The 8,050-nt window shown below is 40.7% G+C and overlaps 1 long non-coding RNA gene across 3 annotated transcripts; it reads right to left on the reverse strand.

Moving 5' to 3' along the window:
• Positions 1-205: 205 nt before the first annotated feature.
• LOC142368074 (uncharacterized) lies at positions 206-4,850 on the reverse strand. Of its 3 annotated transcripts, XR_012767244.1 has the most exons (5): positions 4,394-4,850; positions 3,568-3,714; positions 3,043-3,173; positions 1,339-1,391; positions 206-250 (listed from the first exon to the last, which is right to left on the reverse strand). It is a non-coding gene; the product is annotated as an uncharacterized LOC142368074 (long non-coding RNA). The 3 variants fall into 3 exon arrangements; XR_012767242.1 differs by having other exon boundaries at positions 3,568-4,850; XR_012767245.1 differs by lacking the exon at positions 1,339-1,391 and having other exon boundaries at positions 214-250; positions 3,568-4,850.
• Positions 4,851-8,050: the final 3,200 nt, after the last annotated feature.

The following is an 8,050-nucleotide window of genomic DNA, read 5'->3' on the forward strand; positions in this document are numbered from 1 at the left end:
GAAAACACAGAATGGTCTCAATTTGTGGCTACATGCCATTATGGTAACCCCAGATACCATTTGAATGGTGGCATGCAGTGGGACTCATCTTGGCGTCAATGATGAGGAAACTGAAGAAATGACCAAACACGAGAAGTGGGTGTGATTTTTTTTATTTTAGAACATAATGGCAAAAAAAGAAAAAAAAAAAAAAAAAAAAAAAAAAGGGAAAAGTTGGCAACCCACAAAAATCCAAATCCGTCTTCCGTCCCTTTAAGAAATACACAAAAGAACAAATTTAGTTGATTCAGTAAAGTATATTCAGTATAAGGTGGCAGTGAATTGCAAAACACAAAACCTCATCAGGATAAACAAAAAAGACTGTGTGAAATGATATAAAGTTATAATAATATTGTGTTCATGCCTTAGAAAACTTCAAAACCTAGTCTGTTTTTAATTACAATTTATCTGAAGCTAAACCCAATATCTGCTTGCTCAACCTCATTCTGTTCAGACAATGAAAGTTGGGTAACAGGCAATGTGAACTGGAGTAAAGCAGCTTCAAACACTCAGACAAACTTCACATTTAACCTTAACATTTAAGTTACCGTATTTTTCGCACCATAAGGCGCACTTAAAATACTAAAATATTGTCAAAAATGGACAGAGCGTCTTATAACCCAGTGCATCCAATGTGTTAAAAAAAAAAAAAAAAAAAAAAAAAAGTTAACGGCCGCTACACTCATACATCTGTCAATATTTTAGAACGACTTCGGAAAAATGAGCCGAATGTTATCGCGTTCTTTGGCGGGATACAGTTAGTGTACTGTACACAATGGCACCTGTTAAGAGGCACGCGTACGAAGCTGGCTTTAAACTTTTGGTGAACGGTTTCGCATTAGAGCACGGGAATAGAGCTGCGGGGAGAGAATACAACATAAATGAATCAATGGTCCGGAAATGGAGAAAACAAGAGAATGAGCTGCGTCAAGTAAAAAAGACCCAAAAAAGTTTCAGAGGGAACAAGGCAAGATGGCCACAGTTGGAGGACAAGCTAGAACAGTGGGTTATGGAACAGAGAGCGGCGGGTAGAAGCGTCTCTACCGTAACAGTCCGACTCAAGGCCACAACGCTGGCACAGGACATGGAGATAAACGACTTTCGAGGGGGGCCTTCTTGGTGCTTTCGTTTCATGAAAAGGCACAATCTCTCCATCCGTACACGGACGACGGTCTCGCAGCAGCTGCCTAAAGATTATGAGGAGAAGCTAACCATTTTCCGCAGCTACTGCAAGGACAAGATTGCAGAGAAGAGTATACCGCCAGAGAACGTGATTAACATGGACGAGGTCCCACTCACCTTTGATATTCCCGTGAATCGGACCGTCGAGAGAACTGGAACAAGCACCGTGTCTGTACGAACGACAGGGAACGAGAAGGCATCATTCACTGTTGTCCTGGGTGTACATGCTAATGGTCAGAAACTGCCTCCCATGGTGATTTTCAAAAGAAAGACTTTGCCAAAAGAAAAGTTTCCGCCCGGTGTCATCATCAAAGCGAACCCCAAAGGCTGGATGGACGAGGAGAAAATGAGTGAGTGGCTTAGAGAAGTCTATGTCAAGAGACCGGGTGGTTTTTTCCACCAAATTCCGTCACTGTTGATTTTCGACTCCATGCGTGCTCATCTCACTGATGTTGTGAAAACCCAAGTGAAGCAAACGAATTCGGTGCTTGCCGTTATTCCGGGTGGGTTGACCAAAGCACTCCAACCTTTAGACATTGGTGTCAACAGATCGTTCAAAGCCAAATTGCGAGCTGCGTGGGAACTCTGGATGACCGAGGGCGAACACACTTTCACCAAGACAGGGAGGCAGCGACGGGCGAGTTACGCCACCATCTGCCAGTGGATTGTGGATGCCTGGGCAAAGGTACCGGTCCCCTGCGTTGTATGAGCTTTCGCGAAGGCCGGAATCATCAATGCACAGCAAAATGTCAACGACACTGACTCGGATGGTGACGACGAGAGCGAGCGGGCCATGCTCATTGCCGAACTTGCCCAGCTGTTTAACTCAGACACCGAGGATGAAGAGTTTCAGGGATTTATGGAGGAGGAATGAACACTGTTTTATCTCGAATGAATTGCGTGGAAATTCTTGCCTCAGTTCATTATTGCAGGTGGACTTTTCTTTCATCTGACTGTTCTGTCATCCCCGCTGTTTGCTGGGAGTCAAATGGATTAATATGACATTAAATGGAATTAAGAGGATTTACAATTGTTGCCTTATGGCAGTTGATCCTTGAAACGTGAGTGATTATATTTACATTTTTAAACTATCCGAATTGTAAAGTGGAAAGTAGTAGAATAAAGTTTGACATATGTGAGACATGTTTCATTGTATAATTCTACGATCTCTGTCTAACATGTTTGATTTCTGCTAAGTCCCCGTATGTGCGCGACTGCTGCGTGTGTGAGTAACCATGGCTACGAGAGTGCCTCTGCCTAGCATTACTCTGTTTCGTCTGCCTGTTGTTTGCTACTGACAGCTGTCTCTGCAGCGCAACCAAGTTTCTTGGCTGTCATCGCGAAAATGGCATTGATCTGGCGTTGTTGTACAAATAAATACAGACAAAATGCCGTTACGCTGTATTGAAAATAAGCGTATCGGTCCAAAATTATAGCGTAGCGGGCCGTGACGCAAGTTTGCGCTAGCTAGAACCCTGAATATATTACTGTATGAATATTACATGGGTTGAAACGTTTATTTTCATTGGGAAAAACATGCATGGAAAGTGCGCCTTATAACCCCGTGCGCCTTGTGTGTGAAAAAAGTCACGCTCGATGATGGTGCGTCTTTTAACCCAGTGCGCCTTTTGGTCCAAAAAATACGGTACAGTAATAACGCATGTTTATGTTAAAAGTGATTTTTTGCTTTTGATATTTTGGAAGATATTGAAATTAAACTCAGGAGCTGCATACACCCCGCACACATGCTGGCAGCTTCATCTTGATTTCTGCTGTCGAACAGCATCACATATTGCAAAATAGGTATCGTAGCCGACTTACGTGCGTGCTGTGAGGAACGCCTTCTCTCCTCCCACCATCCCGGTCTCCGGCGAGATGAAGCCACCTTTTTATGTAGGCCTCCACCTCCTGGTCAGTGGCAGTGGCCGTTAGTTGGTTGTTTCTGACCGTTCCTAAAAAAATGAGAAAACAGTAAAGTTTTTGACAGATTACACACAATGGTGAGAAATGCATGGCATGCTATATCCTGTCCATAGTTGGGCAGCAATGATGAATGTAGTTTGAAAACAGTTTAGCCATGCCCATGACCAGCCCATTACTAAAATTGGAGGAAAACTGCCCTTCACCTGATGAACTGATTGATTAATCAACAATCAATGCCATTATATTGCAACAGAATAGAATATTGTCTGCTACCACACTGATGCATAATCATCCACATATTGATAAAGCGATTATGATTAATTTCAGCACCCCTAATAACTAATCAGAATCATGAAAGAAAAGGAAAACCCTAACCCATTCATAAAACGCATCACAATGAAATATAACACAATTAACACTTACCAGTAATGACATCTTTTATTTGGAGGCTGTGGAAAGCCGTTTTTCCATTTACGCCCCGCCAGTTGAGCTGCTTGGCCAGCAGTATCTCATGATTCTCCAGACCGCATCTTTAATGTCGACCCCACCGATGACACTCAAAGTAGTAATCTCAGGGAAAAAGAGAAAAAAAGGCATTATTAGTACCACAGTTTTAGAGAAATTGTTTAGACTAAATAATCAATTTCAGTAAGTGAAATCAGTGTAGTTTCTTTATTTTTCACCCGAGATGTCCCAACTGAGCTTCATTTTTGCTGTGCATGAGGAGTTGTTACCCACAGATGTACAAACCATACACCCTTTACTTTAGAACAGTCCTCAACATCTCTGCACAGTTACAGTTCAATTGGATTGTTTTTTGATAAGGTTTCGATATTGCTTAATCATAACCGAACAGAAAAAAAGTTCCCGTACATGTGCATCAATAACATAGCATTCTAAGCTAACACAACGAAAGTCCACGGTCGCAAAAACAAAAGAAAGCAAACCCTCCAGTCCCAGCGGTCTGGGAACAACTTCAGACTCATACTAATGAACATAGAACAAGCAGTGTTTCTTTTTGAAAAATGGCATCAACCTCACTCGTCGTGGCTGTATTTTGGTCGCAGCATCAAGCTTACAGCACTATGGTCGTTTTGAAAAGTAATTACATTTCAACTAAAGCCAATTTCAGCTAACCCTATCTGAAGAGGTACAATGCCACTTGTAGACACAGCAGCTTTGTATAGTTTAAGAGAAACAAAGCTAACACATCTCACACATAAAATTAAATAAGCTGAGCCGAACTTACCTTCAACTTTTCTGTGGATCCCAGCAGGCTGAATGCGGCCAGTTTCTTCTGCAAGGTAGCTGGGTCACGATGAAGTGCTGCCTCAGCCAATCAGAGTGGCGTTGACCGATTCAAATGTTAACGGTTGTGTTCCAAACTCCCCCGCAAATTTGGAACAAATCACACCAAGGGGGCGTGGTAGTGAAAAAAATACAACAGTCTAACTTCTCTTCAGGTAAAACTTGCAGTTTTTTTTGTGGAATAAGAGTGGGTTTGCCCAGCTCACAGTAAACCCACTTTTACCCATAGTTTCAACAAAGTTGGGCCAAGTTTATATGTGGACCACTTTAGGCTCACATCCGGATTACTCTTTTCTTATTTGCCATATTTTGGTCAAAACTGGCCCAAATATGTTTCAACAAAGGTGGGCCAAGTGTGTTTCTTTATATGTGGGCCACTTTAGGCTCACATCCGGATTACTTGATGCTCACTTGCCATATTTCTGCCAAAACTGGCCCAAATATGTTTCAACAAAGGTGGGCCAAGTATGTTTCTTCATTTGTGGGCCACTTTAGGCTTTAGGCTTAGTCGTTGCTAACTTGCCATATATCAGCCAAAGCTGGGCCGTATCCCTTTTGTAATATTTGGCCCAAATGTAGCATTTACTACATGGGCCACTTTAGGCTCACATCTGTTTTGTCCGGGCCAGAAGAATGCCTACAGTGCCGGATCGTTGCCTCAAGTGGCCCACATCCGCATGCTATCCAATGCTAAAGCTATAAGCTAACTATACAAGAAGAAGCCAGTCACAAGCATGGAGAAAACAAGGAATGCTGTATGTAATGAGAGACACACCCACGCAGAGTTAACAAGCTGTCTCAATCCACCACTTGTCACAGTGACTGCGGCCTCACGCTGATTATATCACTACTGATGTATTTCAGTTTGCTGATCATTATATGGCTTCTCTGCTGGGTAGCCACAGTTAACAACCTGCAGATAGCTGAACTCAGCAGAGAGGACTAACGCTGTGGAGTTTGTATAAATGATCTAAATCACTTAAAGGTTTGATGTGGAGCAAACTAGTTGTGTATCATTGGTCAATATGGAAGGACTTACCAAAATAACTGTTAAGGTGATTGCAATGACTGAATTGATTCACATGCTGTATATTATCGACTTGGAATTTGCAACAACCCTTTATTATAATATAAAATAACAGGAACAGTTTGGCGATAATTCAGTTTAATTTATTATTAACTTTAAGCAGATTTTTTGGGGGTGATATTGTGATATAATATAATTTTTCATGTTACTGTTAAGAATTTGGCTGTTCTCCTAAGTTGATTTATGCTTTTTTATACTGCATCCATACTCAGATTGGGGAATTTTAATACATTACTTAAACTGCACTGTGACTGAAATTGTCTTTTAAGGAGACAAGGATTCACACATTTTTTAAATCCTAATGTTATTAATTATTTAATCTGACTAAAACGTAAGTGAAAGTTAACAATAAAAAATCATGAAGACTGAACTAATATGACTAATATGTAAAAACTGTGAAAATCTTTATAACGGGAAATATATAAAAACAAGTTTGAATTAAATTATTAAAATCAATGCAAGATTAATCTTATATAGTAAGTCCATATTATGCTAATATACAGGTTTTTAATTTCTAATTTAACAATCGACGAGAAAAATGTTTACTTACCAAAACACAATTCCCACTTTTCATTCAACTCTCTGTCTAAAATGCTAAAAAGTCCCAGTTTGTTCTGATTCTTCAGCTGATCGGTTAAAACTCTTTGGTAAATTAGTTTCAGAGGTGCTAAACGAGCCACTTGTTAGGTATTACGAGAATGTGTTTCAAGGTGATGATGTTAAACAGAAGAAGAAAAGTTTCTAAAGAGAAACTACTGGCGAGGTGTTGTAGTCCACAGTGGATCTGTGGGATCTTTTACATGTGAAATATGCTATAACCCAACACTGTTATCACTAAAGGATTTTCAGATTTTCTTCAAGTTTCATCAATCATGAATAGTTTGTGCAACGCATAACAGGTAAAACAAAACGATCACACCCACTCAACCACCACAGAAGGACCATTTGAACACATGACGATAGATTTAATAATTGCTTAGTAATAGATCGACATGTGGTCGAACTGAATTGAAGTATTCCCAGCAAAATACCTAAAGAGGCTCTGCTAACAGAGATTATTCCCAGCTCACTTTGTCAATTCTGTAATAACCCAAATTAATACATTTCTTGCTATTAACCTCAAACAACATTGTTTATAACACCCTGCCAGAAAATGACACTCTAAAATCAAATTAGCGTAGTGTTGTGAGGAAACAGGACTGCCAGGGACAAAAGCCTATTGTCCTTATGCATATTAGAATAAGGAAAACATTTAACATACACATAGACCTTTTGCAATTCTTTTACACACAGAGTTTGTAGCCAGACCACTCCATTTCACTCACACAAGGAAATATGTTACAATATTGCAAAACTTATTCTGTCTATCTGTGTCAGCAGGTAAAATCACCACCAGCTTCCACTTCACGCCATGATTGCCAGCCTGACGACTGAGTGGGGGTGGAGGGCCTGAAAAGGAAGCAAAGGACTTCCAAATGATGACAGAGAACGACGCGGGTCCACGCCAACCACGGAAGGAAGATCCCCGAGGCAACGGAGGAGCCAAGCTGCCAACCAGAACGACAGAGGAGGAGCAGATGACACAAGGACGAACGGCACAAGGAGGAACACACGCCGAGGAGGAACAACACGAGGACGAATGGTGCAAGGACGCACAGACGCCAGAGAGGACGACGCAAGGAATCAACTCAATAAACGCCAACTAGACGTGTTTCAACAAACTACACCATGGCACGTATTGGTGTGGAATTAAATATCCAAGCTCGGATATACACAAACAACTCAGTTTTAATCAATGGGTCACCCGACCCACATGACTCCCAATTTAACATGCTGGTAGATTTTAAGACGGTCAAGCGGACCTCTGGAACTGAAAACAACCACTCTGATGAATAGGAGAACATTACAAGAGAGTCTGGCTGCAGACCTGCACTGTCAGGACCCACAGACCTGCACTGTCAGGACCCTGTTGCAGACCGTCACCTGCACTGTGAGGACCGGAAGTGCACTGTGAGGACCGGAAGTTGATTCGAAGCCTTTCAAAATAAAAGCGTGTGTATCGGAAGCACGTATTTTTAAACTATTTTAAACGCTATATTTTTCAAGAGGTCCTCACAAATGAATTAATTAGTTAACAGTATTCCCGGTCTATTGTTTTTATTTGTATTGTAAACTTTTGTTTGGTCACTGCACACATTTTCTCTTAGGCTCATATTCATAAGCCAACATCTCACAAGACGCCATAGGCCTATACTGTACATTTTATTGTATACTATAGAGTAAGTCACTGCTATTTCATTATCATTTCATTTTGACTTTATCGCACTGCTCTTTATATATATATATGTATTTGTTTCAATTAGTTTTTCTGTTGTATTATTCTGTATTTTTATCCTTAACCACCATAAATTTCATGTTTGGTTCTATGTCTATGCCAATTATGTTCTTGTGCTGCTGGAACACCTTAGTACCACTAAATAGTACCCTAACTCTTGATATCTACAGTATAAT

Source organism: Odontesthes bonariensis, chromosome 18 (assembly GCF_027942865.1).
Source record: "Odontesthes bonariensis isolate fOdoBon6 chromosome 18, fOdoBon6.hap1, whole genome shotgun sequence".
NCBI classification, from domain to species: Eukaryota; Metazoa; Chordata; class Actinopteri; order Atheriniformes; family Atherinopsidae; genus Odontesthes; species Odontesthes bonariensis.